Source organism: Camelus dromedarius, chromosome 36 (genome assembly GCF_036321535.1).
Source record: "Camelus dromedarius isolate mCamDro1 chromosome 36, mCamDro1.pat, whole genome shotgun sequence".
NCBI lineage: Eukaryota > Metazoa > Chordata > Mammalia > Artiodactyla > Camelidae > Camelus > Camelus dromedarius.
In genome coordinates this window covers 10,851,726-10,862,122 of record NC_087471.1, presented here as the reverse complement: position 1 = coordinate 10,862,122, position 10,397 = coordinate 10,851,726, and the positions used below count along the sequence as shown (strand labels likewise).

Sequence of the window (10,397 nt, the reverse complement as noted above, 5' to 3'; positions counted from 1 at the left end):
GCGCACGCCGGCGCCGCCTCCCGCCCACCGTTTGGAGAGCTCGTGGAGGGCGAGGGGCGCGTGCGAGTTTCCCGCGCAGCGTCTCGGGCAGCGGCGGGGCCGGCTCGCGGGGCTCGGCATAGCGTTGTCCGTGTCGGGGCAGCTCAGGGGCATCTCACCACGCTGAACCCGGCCTCTCCGCAGCCCCAGAGGACAGGCTTGTGCTGGCGTTTAGTGGCTCCGCAGTGGACTTGGGGAAGAATGCGGGAAGGGAAGGGAAAGCTGGAAGGATTGGTGGAGGAAGTAACCTGGGACCAGGATCAGGAGATCTGAGGGAGTCACTTTATCGTGGTTTCCTACATGGGAAATATCGCTGTGAAATTAGGTGACCTCCAAGGCCGCGGACCAGCAGAATTAGCATCACCTAGAAGCTTGTTAGAAATGCAGATTTAGGGCCGCGCCCCAGACTTGCTGAGTCAGAATCTCGGTGAGGGCAGGGGGGGGGGCCCTGCCAGCTGTGGTTTCACAAGTTCTCCAGGTGATGGTGATCTGCACTGAAGTTGAGAAGCGCTGATCTGGCAGTGCTGCTCCAACTCGCTGCCGATTAGAATCGCAGGGGAGTTTTGGAACCTCCCAAATAAAAATATCTCATTGGTGAACTGGAGGGATGGGAGGGCAGAAAGCGCAGGCATAAGTAGGTTTTGTTTTGTTTTGTTTTTGGTTTTTAAGCTTCTCCAGTGTTGTCATGTGCTGTCAAGGTGAGAGTCATGGATAGAACAAAGTGTGGTCCCTGGAGAAAGCAGGCCTCACGCAGATCTACTGAATCACAACCTGCATTTTCACAGGCTCCCCAAGTAATTCGTATGCAGGTTTGGGTTTTGGAAAAAACAGCTCTAAGGCTTCCTCCAACATTTAGAATCTATGAGTTTATGAAATACGTCTTTCTGTTTTACAGACTCTTAGACGGCTCCATTTCTTCAACTTTTCTCGAAAGACGATCTTCATTAGGAGTCTTTGTCTAGTGCACTTGAATTTTGACATTTTAATTAGACTTCCGGCTTCTCAAGAGACCTAGGAGATTATTAAGGCCACTGGGCCCACTTGACAGAGGAAGAGGGGAAGCCCTGTCTAGACAGGTGAAGAGTTTCCCCCAGGCCAGGGAAACCAGAATGCTGACGTGGGGCCCTGGGTCACTGCCCGTTCTGTTACCCCACATAGTATCCTGAGGAGTTATTTTTTGGTTTCCTCAAACATTGCGGTGCGGGCAGCGATGACACTGAACTTGCGCTGCGTGGGCTGCAGACAGGGATGTTTTGGAGTGGAGCAGCAACCCACTGGCAATGCTGTCAGTCTGGCTGGTGGGTGGGGGAGGTGGGCACATGGTTTCAGCCTGTGCTTTTGGGGACAAGGGAAGAAGGGGTGATTTCCAAGGGACTGAAAGGTTGGTGGTTTGTGGTATGGTTGAAAGAATGTCACCTGCCATATCAGTAAGCAAGGGATGTTGCAGCCATCAAGCCGGCAGTCCATGCAGCTGTCCCACCCCCAAAATCCCCGGCTGTGCACCCTGAGAGAACTCCAGATGGAGAAGAGCAGGACCCCGGGCCTAGAGAGCTCAGGTGCAGATCCAAGCAGTGCTTTTGGGAAGCCCAGACTCGCATCCTCCCAGACATAGGAAAGCACTAAATTCATTAACTTGAGGTGTCTGGTTTCTTTAACAGTAAACTTTTGATGTTCCGAGTACCTGATACATCCTGGCTTCTCCATCTGAGAGGCTGTCTTCTGGGCTTAATCCTCAGAAAATCTGCCAAATAAAATATAATTCTCAACTTGTAACTTGTGCTTTTTTATTTTTTCCTTCAGTCGACAATTTTGGTGACCACAAAGGGGCCCAGAGCAGACTTCTCTCCTTCGCCTGAACTCTGCAAGGGTCAGGAGCCAGATACCACAGAGGCCTCTTGGGCCTGTCTGCCTCCTCAGAGGGTCCAGATTATTTGGGGTGAGTTTCTCCAGGTTCTCACATCTCCTGTTATTGGCTGATTATCCTAAATTTTATTTGGTGGTGTTATATAAACTCCTTTCTGGAGGAGTAGGTTATCCTCGAAACTTAGTTTTAAAAAGAGGTACCTGAGTTATCCTCAGTGAAAGACACGGGGAAGATTTTTGCTCAGACTGGGAAGATTTTGCTCAGTTGAAAGACACTGAGCAGGGTTGGACTGGGTAATTAAGTGGAAGATTGACCTGTCATTTTTCCTTGAATTGGCTACTTTAATAGAGTTTGTTGAAACAAAAGTGATCGCAACAAAATGACCTCAGATTGGGAAACAAGAAAAAGGAATGACAGATTGCCAGCCTCCAGCTAATTCCCCAGCCAGGTTTATGCACCTACAAAACTTACAAGTATTTACTTGAGAATTAAAGAAAATTTTACCCTGAAAATGACTACCATGGGGTGAGTGCATACGCAGTTAAGATAGAAAAAGCCGGCTTGATAAAATATCTTTTCAGAATCCTGACCTTAAGGAAACCAAAGCCCTTCTAGGGGAGACTTGCATTTCTCTTCCTGTGCCTTTGAGGTGTAAATGCACTACCTGACCTTCTTAGGTGTTTTGTGTGTGTGTGTTTTGAGAACTTGGTCTTTGCCATCCAAAAGGTACACGTATGGTGTACATTTGGCAGCCAATTGAATAGACTGGGATTCTGAGCAGACTTTTGTCTATCAAAAAAAAAAAAGGTTTAAAAATATATATAGCTAATGCTTAATCTAAGAACTCCTTTCATTTAAAACAAACAAGAAAACTCAGTTTGGGAGGCCATATTTGTGGAAAAACCTCAATGGGTCTTACAGATGCTAGTAAAAACATTAAAATAGTTAATGTTAATTAGATTGATTAACAGGAAAATAAGGAAAAAAGCTGAAGGGAAAGTCTAGAGACTTTTTCCCAACCAGGTGGAAATTTTAAACGGACTTGTCCCAAATGGATAAAGAAATCTTTAGGTGGATATTTAAAAATGGGATAAATAAAACAAGTTAATGGGATTAAATCAGAGGTTGGATACAGCACTACATAATGTTGGATGAGCCAAATGGACCCCCTATTGGTCCCCAACATTAAAGGGCCCCAAACAAGTCTGCTTTATTTGCTTCAGTTTTAAATAAATAAATATTTATTTATTTAAAAGACTGGAAGAAAATGACACTGAGATAGCTGACCAACAATTACTTGGGGCAACAGTTAGGCCAATTAATCAAGTGAAAAGATTGACAAAAGGTCCTGAGTCCCTCAGCTTAACCCCTCACTGGGGACTCCAGAACCTTTTAAACAAAACAGAGTAAATGGTCAGAAATTGAAAAGTAAGGAAAACTCTAGGACTCCTTGTAAAACCAAGGCTTGTTGATTGGGTCTTAATGGAAACTAAAAGATTTAGAATTGAGATGAAAGTTTATAAAAATAGGTATAACATAGGCTTTATATAAGATGGTTACATCTCTTTTGCTTAATTAGCGATAGACACGCTTCGCTGGGGAATCCTTCCCCATGTAGATCTGCCCCCCATGAGATGTTGAACACACTAAAGGAAACTATTAGGGTTACCTTGTGAAGGAAAAGCTGGGCTGGTCTAACAAGATAACTCACAAGTCTAGGAATGTGAAGTAGAGGCCGGGCTGGGCTGACAAGATAACTCACAAATCTAAGTATTGGAATACTGATCTGAGTTCTGCTGGACTAACTTGTAAATCTAAGTTAATTAGTGTTGGTTTGCTGTTCATGTTTTTTGGCTAGCCAGCTGGGTTTTCAAAGATACATATCTGGCTTTGGAATGTTGGTTTGCTGACTCCCTGCCTCCTCCTTTGTGATGATAATGCTGCTAAAGCTGTTCCATGCCTATTGGCCGAACACCCCAAGCTTGTACTTTACCCTATAAAACCTCATGCGCACATCTTGGAGGTGCTCAGAGCTTCGGAGCAGAAGCCCCCCTGAGCCCGCCGGCGTAATACATCTGAGTACTCCAACCCTCCGAGAGGTGCTTGTTTCTTGACTGGCCTGTCGTTTCCGTAACAACCTGATCCCATACAAAAACAAAAACACTGGGAAGTGATAAAAATGATAGTAGACATGTTGCTCTGAATTTAATTTGTGCACTCAGAAAGATGACCTTTGTTGAGTGCCTTATGCCAGCTTCAGAAGACATAATTAATTAAACTCTACAGTTCTAGAACATAGTTTAGTTGGAGCTTTTCTCACTGATACAGAAAAGCAAATTAAAGAAAATATAGTTGGGCAAATTGATCTTTTAATGTCATCGAGGTGACAGACCAGTTCTTTGGGGGAATTAAAAGCAATGGTCTTTGTCTGACAAATCTGTACAAATCAGAAATGTACATACAGCCCAAGATAGCCTGAGACTGAGCATAATTAGCTCAATCAGGCAGAACCTGAAACGAAAGGAAACAAAGGGAAAAGTGGCCTTTTTAAACTCAAACTGCTGGAAAGCCTCCCTCAGCCAAAATCTAATCCATAGTCTCCTAAAAGTGTTTATCAAAAACAAATACAAATCTTGAAGTCTTTTCCACAAATACCAAAGCCCTAGTCATCTGAGCAAATAAATTCTAACTTATTCCAACTGTTACAAATAACTAGTAAGACTGCATTGTAATACCTGATTCAAACTAAGTATTAAAATGAAGCAGTGCGATCTCTAGTTTTGTCTGCTTGTGTGTCTCTGTGCACATTATATGAGATGTCTCTACCTCTGGAAAATATTATCAAAATCAGATTTATAAAAGAGCTCTATTTAACTGACTTAAAAGTAAGTGCTTACAAGTTAAATATTTCTAAATATGAGAATAACTGGCCAGAAGGAATTTCAAGTTCACACGATTATATTCAATTTTAAATTAACGTCTGGTATTAAAGCTATCTTAAGCTGACTGGTTTAATCAATATGGACGTGTCTTACTTTTACTGTACCTGGGTTTATTAAAGGTCAGTATGGTCTTGTTATTTCTGTTACAGAGTTTGTCAACAACAACAAAATATTAACTTGGTATGGTAATATTTTCGTAAGTTAAAAACAAAGGTAAATGAGATAAGAGTTTTTAGGTGAACTCTTTAGGGATAATTATGTCTTGGGTATGTCTGTCTAAAAGAGTTTCTCCAGATTTTTGGTAACTTGAGTTTTGTTAAGTTAAATTAAGTGATAGGAATTCATTGACTATCCAGGTCATTTCAAATAAGATAAAATACTGGAACAATAATTGCTAAACAGGTCTAAATTTACCTAATTTTGTCTCTCTACGAGAGGGGAACTAAAGATGTTTGGGTTTACTAGACAAACGCCTGTACCACATTGCAAAAAGAAATTATATTATGTGTTTCTAGAGGTTATGGAATATCCCATCAGGAAATGTTGGTATGACAGACTGTTTTCAATTACTTGCTCCTTGTCAGTTTTTGCTATAGATTAAGGTTTTTAAGGGTTAAAAAATTAAATTAACGCTACTAATGAAAATAAGGGAAATATTTCAGTATGTAAGGAAAGTAGGGTGTGTATTTTCAAGAGAAGAAGATATAAGGATGGAAGTGATACAGGGAAAAGTTGTGGGGCGAGAGGATGTCTTGGTTGAGTCCCTGGGACGTGCCCCGCCAACTGTGGGCCCTTGGATTTGCACAGGAAAGAATTCAAGAGTGAGCCACAGTTGAGTAAAGGTAGGTTTATTCAGAGAGATCCACACTCCATCGACAGGGTGGGGTCCGTCTCACAGGGAAAGGAGAGCACCACGAGGTGTGGGAGGTGCTAGTTTTTATGGACTTGGTGACTTTCTATGCTAACAAATGGGAGGGTTATTCCAACTGCTTTGGGGAAACAGCTGGGATTTGCAGAAACTGGGCCACCAGCCACTTTTTGACCTTTCATGGCCAGCCTTGGAACTGTCACGGTGCCATTCACCATGTTAATGTATTACAGTGATGACGCTCAAGTTCAATGGAAGTCATATCTCCTGCCGTCTTGGGCCTCAAGGCCTCCTGGCAGTCGAATCTTCCTCCACCTTGGTGTTAATTGCTCTGTCATTCTTGTAATGGCTTTGCTCTGCCCTCTTCCTTTCTGTCTCAGAAATACATTTTGTTAAGGGAAGGGAATGGTTTTGTCCTAGAGCTGGTTGTTTTTGGAAAGAAAAATAAGGGACAGACTAACATGGATACAGAAAGCTGTGCAAGGTTTGTAGGAAGGGACCCTGAAAAGGAGTTTTATACACGGTCAGGCCGGGGTTAGATTAAATTTAATTAGATACATGGGTTTTGTTTTTAAAAGTGGGCTGAGGGAAGACTAGATTTGGTTTCTCTCTATTAAGGGAAAGTTTTCTTGGAATATTGCTTTTGGGAATAGATTGTAAGAGTTTCTTTTCCTTTAAATGATCTGTATTTGTTCTTTGAACTGTTTTTGTCACTTTGATTAAATGAATGAGTACTATTTCACAGTGACCCTCTGATCCTATTTGACCAAGTGTTTTGAAACTTTTTTGAAATTTTGACCAACTTCCCAAATGTCAAATTCTAACTAAATTTCTTTTGACCTCCAGCGAACTCCGGATGCTTGAAAGGAACCCTGAGACATCTTGGAGAGGAATACTGAACTAATTAGGATTGTTTGGTATGTTAAGTTACTTCAGAAGCATTGGAGATAAACTTCAGTTAGATTATCTGGACAAATATCATTAATATACATATTCCAAAATTTATATGGAATTCCCAAAAATGTACTAAGTCCTGGAATAATGTTATCAGTCATCATTCTAATTATTATCTTAAAATGTTGTATGTCACAGAAATATCCAGACTTCCTGTCAATTTTGTTGTAATCGGATCTTTAACCATGCGATTTTAAGTCTTCTGTGATTTTTAGGCAAACCTTGTTTTACTCTGATGCTCTCATAAAATGAAGATCTTCACGAAAATTCATAAAAAGGACTTTTTGATAAATATGAGTTTCTGATAGCTTTTAGATCATACCACTTACACTGGATAAGATATTACAGAACCCTCATGGAAAAAACCTGACAATTTCATCCAGATCAACAGGAATTAATTATGTGGGACTTAATGAACTGAGAAATATGATTTATAATTTTATAACTTTTTCTGAAATATACCAGCTTTTAACCTTTGTCTTCCAGAAAAACCTTCTTATGCTGTGACCTACAGTAAGTTGATTAAGTATACCTTTCTAAACAAAGATGAAACATTTCTCTTTTTCTTTCTATTTGACCCTTCCAGGATTTGGCTTCTCCAGCTGGCTCCCCTGTGGACTTGACAGTTTATTGCGACCAGATTACAATTAGTTATACTAATCATTGTTTTAATTTGTTCTGTTTGTTTTCAATTTGTTTATGGTGGGTGTCGCTCTCTGCTGCATTATGACTTTATTATGTTGCTAGTTGTGTTGCTTACATCCTGTCTGTTTTATAAGATTGTTCTCTTGCATTTCCCAATGTGTATCCAGTCCTCCAACAAAATTAAGGATGTCTTGAGAGAGTTAATCATATATATAACTCTACCTAGAATAACAGTGCAACTCTAGGTATGGGAAGAAGCAACAAGGGAAAATATTTCCTGGGTCATAAGTGACTGATGAGACAGGCGAGCCAGGAGTTTGAGATTACCCACAGGGTCTGATCCAGAAAAGGTCACTAAACAGCCTATCAACAGGATCTTCGCCTGATCTAGGGACGAGCCTTCCTACTGCCATGGGACAAAATTGGTCATGAAATGTCTCCCAAACACTGGCCAAATTTATGACCAAGGGGAGACACTGTGGATGAAAAATGTCACCTGCCACATCAGCGAACAAAGGATGTTGTGGCCATCAAGCCATCAGCCCCTGCAGTCACCCACAACGGTGCACCCTGAGGGGATTGAGGATGGACAAAAGCAGGAGTCTGGCCCCAGATAGCTAAGGTGCAGGTCAAAGGAGTGATTTCAGTGAGCCCAGGCTCTTGCATCTTCCCATCCACTAACTTGAGGTGTCTGGTTTTCTCGCAAAGTCATCTTCTGATGTTCTGACCACCTGGTGCATCCTGGTTCCTCCCTTACCTCTTCAGAGCAGTTCTTCAGAGCCATCTGAGAGGCTGTCTTCTGGGTTTAAATCCTCAAAATATCTGCCAAATAAAACATAATTTTCAACTTTTAGATTGTGCCCCTTTTTTCAGCTGACACTGGCTACTTAGCAACTATTTCTTCTCTTCCCCACGGACACCACCTGGTATGAACGTCATCAGCCCTCTGCCTCCCCCAGCGAAGGGGCAGACACTCTCCAGATTTGAATCCTGATCAGAGTGACCGGGAGTCTGAAGACAGCAGGTGCTGTCCCCACCAGCAGAGGCCCGCTGAGAAGGTCAGTCCTGCCTAGGGCCATTGTCTGTGGGCTTCTTTGCTCCAGGACCACCTTGGGTTCCTGCGCCTGTCCAGGCTGGTTTTCCCGTGTTCCCAATGAGTCAGTGTCTTCCTTACATCCTTTGGCTTAAAGTAGGTTTCTGTTACCCTAACTTAGGTAGTGAGACAGTGATAATATTAGGACTTTCCCTCCATTTTCAGGGTCGAGGTTTTGGCTCTCAGATCACAAACCTAAATAATAAATAAAATAGATATCCCCTAGTTCAAACGGATGTAAATGAGTGAATGAATGAGTTAGTTCATAGTGCTGCCCCCGTTGTTAATGCCTTGTTTTGAGAATTGTCCTGTGTTTATGTGAGAAGTTAATATTAGGGGAGGCTGGGTGGAGGGTATAAAGGAACTCTATGTACTATTTTTGCTCTCTGTAAATCTCAAATGACAGTAAAAGTTTAAAAAGTATTCTTTAAACTAAAAAAATTGCATGCAGTTAAACCTGTCACTTAATAAAAGAAGACAAACTCTTCTGACCAAATATAACTATGTAAAATTTCACTTGAGATGAACTGACTTTGTAGAAATGATGACCAGAAGAGGAGATTCACAAAGGGAGCAATGTGTTTGTTTAAATATAAAATGAGCAAAAATAACCCCAAAACCTAATGTTTTGGCAGAGATTTCTTTAAGTGCCAGGACCTTAAAAAAAAAAAAACTAAAAATAAGCAATTAAAAAAAATAATCTCTTCCGAGAGGCGATGGCTCCCGCTCTGACGTCGCCTGTGCTCCTTGAGGGGTGACGAGACCACAGATCCGCGGCCACAACTGAGGCTGGTGTAAATCCGGAGGCCTCCCCTCTTGCAGGCGCCCACCTCACCAGAAGCCATTAGACCTTGTTCAGCAGTCATGTAACTGCAAGTGGATCCAACTGGTGTTCCAGGTTCTTGTCCCGTCCCAGAAAGAATTCAGAGACAAGACATAGAGGTTAAGAAAAGTAAAGTGAGGATCTACTAAAGGAGGGACAGCACACTCTCAAGGGGAGAGCGGGCAGGCTCAGGGGAGCAGCTGCCCTGAGTTTCTCTGGCAAGTGAGTTACATAGGGTGTAAAAACGAATGGGTGGAATATTCCATCGGGGAGGGAAGGGTTTGAGATCGTATTCCCTGATTTTCATCCCAACTCCACCTTCCTGAGGGAAGGTGGGATTTTTGTCCTTGTTTAGACTGAATCGGAAGTGTCATGGCATTGGTGCATGCTGGGTACTTCTAATCTGCAAGGCTAATTTTATTGAAATGAGGGCATAATGAGCAAAAGTTTACATTCGGACACTAGAAATTCCTGCCTTTTCTGACCTTTCTTTGTTGGTCTCCAGGCCAAAAGGTGTGGCTCCTTATCAGCCCAAAGATTCCTGCTTTTCTTTCTCTGCCCAGGGACCCCTGGTGCTTACATGATGTAGGGTTTCCTACATTTGGCCTGTGCCCCTCCTTTCTGCCCGATTCCTGCCATTTGCTCTGTGTCTCCCTTTCTCTGCTCATATTTAGCTCTCTACCTGCTCTGACACAAGGGTCTTTGTAAAGGAGCCAGTGACGCCACCAAAACTCTCAACAGAGGCATCTCTGAGGTCATCGTGATGGCTGCGGACACGAGCCCCCGGACATCCTCCTGCACCTGCCTGCCTGCTGTGTGAGGATGAGAACGTGCCCTACGTGTCTCTGCGCTCAGGCAGGCCCTGGGGCGGGCCTGTGGGGTCTCCAGGCCTGTCATCGCCTGTCCTGCCACCATCAAAGAAGGCTCAGAACTGAAGCAGCAGATCCAATCCATCCAGCAGTCCATTGACAGGCTCTTAGTCTAAACAGGTGGCCTCCACCACACTCCCTGCTGACTCCTCCCCCAGAGGTTATGTTTCATGTTGTCTGTTAGCATGTAGTATTTCCAGCTACCTTCTATTGTTATAAAATATTGTAGTGCTAAAAAATAGAAAATAAAATAATTCTTCCAATCTTTGCAGCTCAGTTCTGTGTTGGGGCCCTCCTTCA

The 10,397-nt window shown here is 42.7% G+C and overlaps 1 long non-coding RNA gene across 2 annotated transcripts; it reads left to right on the top strand.

Moving 5' to 3' along the window:
* The first annotated feature begins 997 nt into the window (after nucleotides 1-997).
* On the top strand, nucleotides 998-10,324 carry LOC105102947 (uncharacterized). 2 transcript variants are annotated; one of them, XR_010379233.1, is made up of 5 exons: nucleotides 998-1,115; nucleotides 1,840-1,975; nucleotides 6,560-6,630; nucleotides 8,255-8,370; nucleotides 9,903-10,324. It is a non-coding gene; the product is annotated as an uncharacterized LOC105102947 (long non-coding RNA). The 2 variants fall into 2 exon arrangements; XR_010379234.1 differs by lacking the exons at nucleotides 8,255-8,370; nucleotides 9,903-10,324 and adding an exon at nucleotides 7,254-7,304.
* Nucleotides 10,325-10,397: the final 73 nt, after the last annotated feature.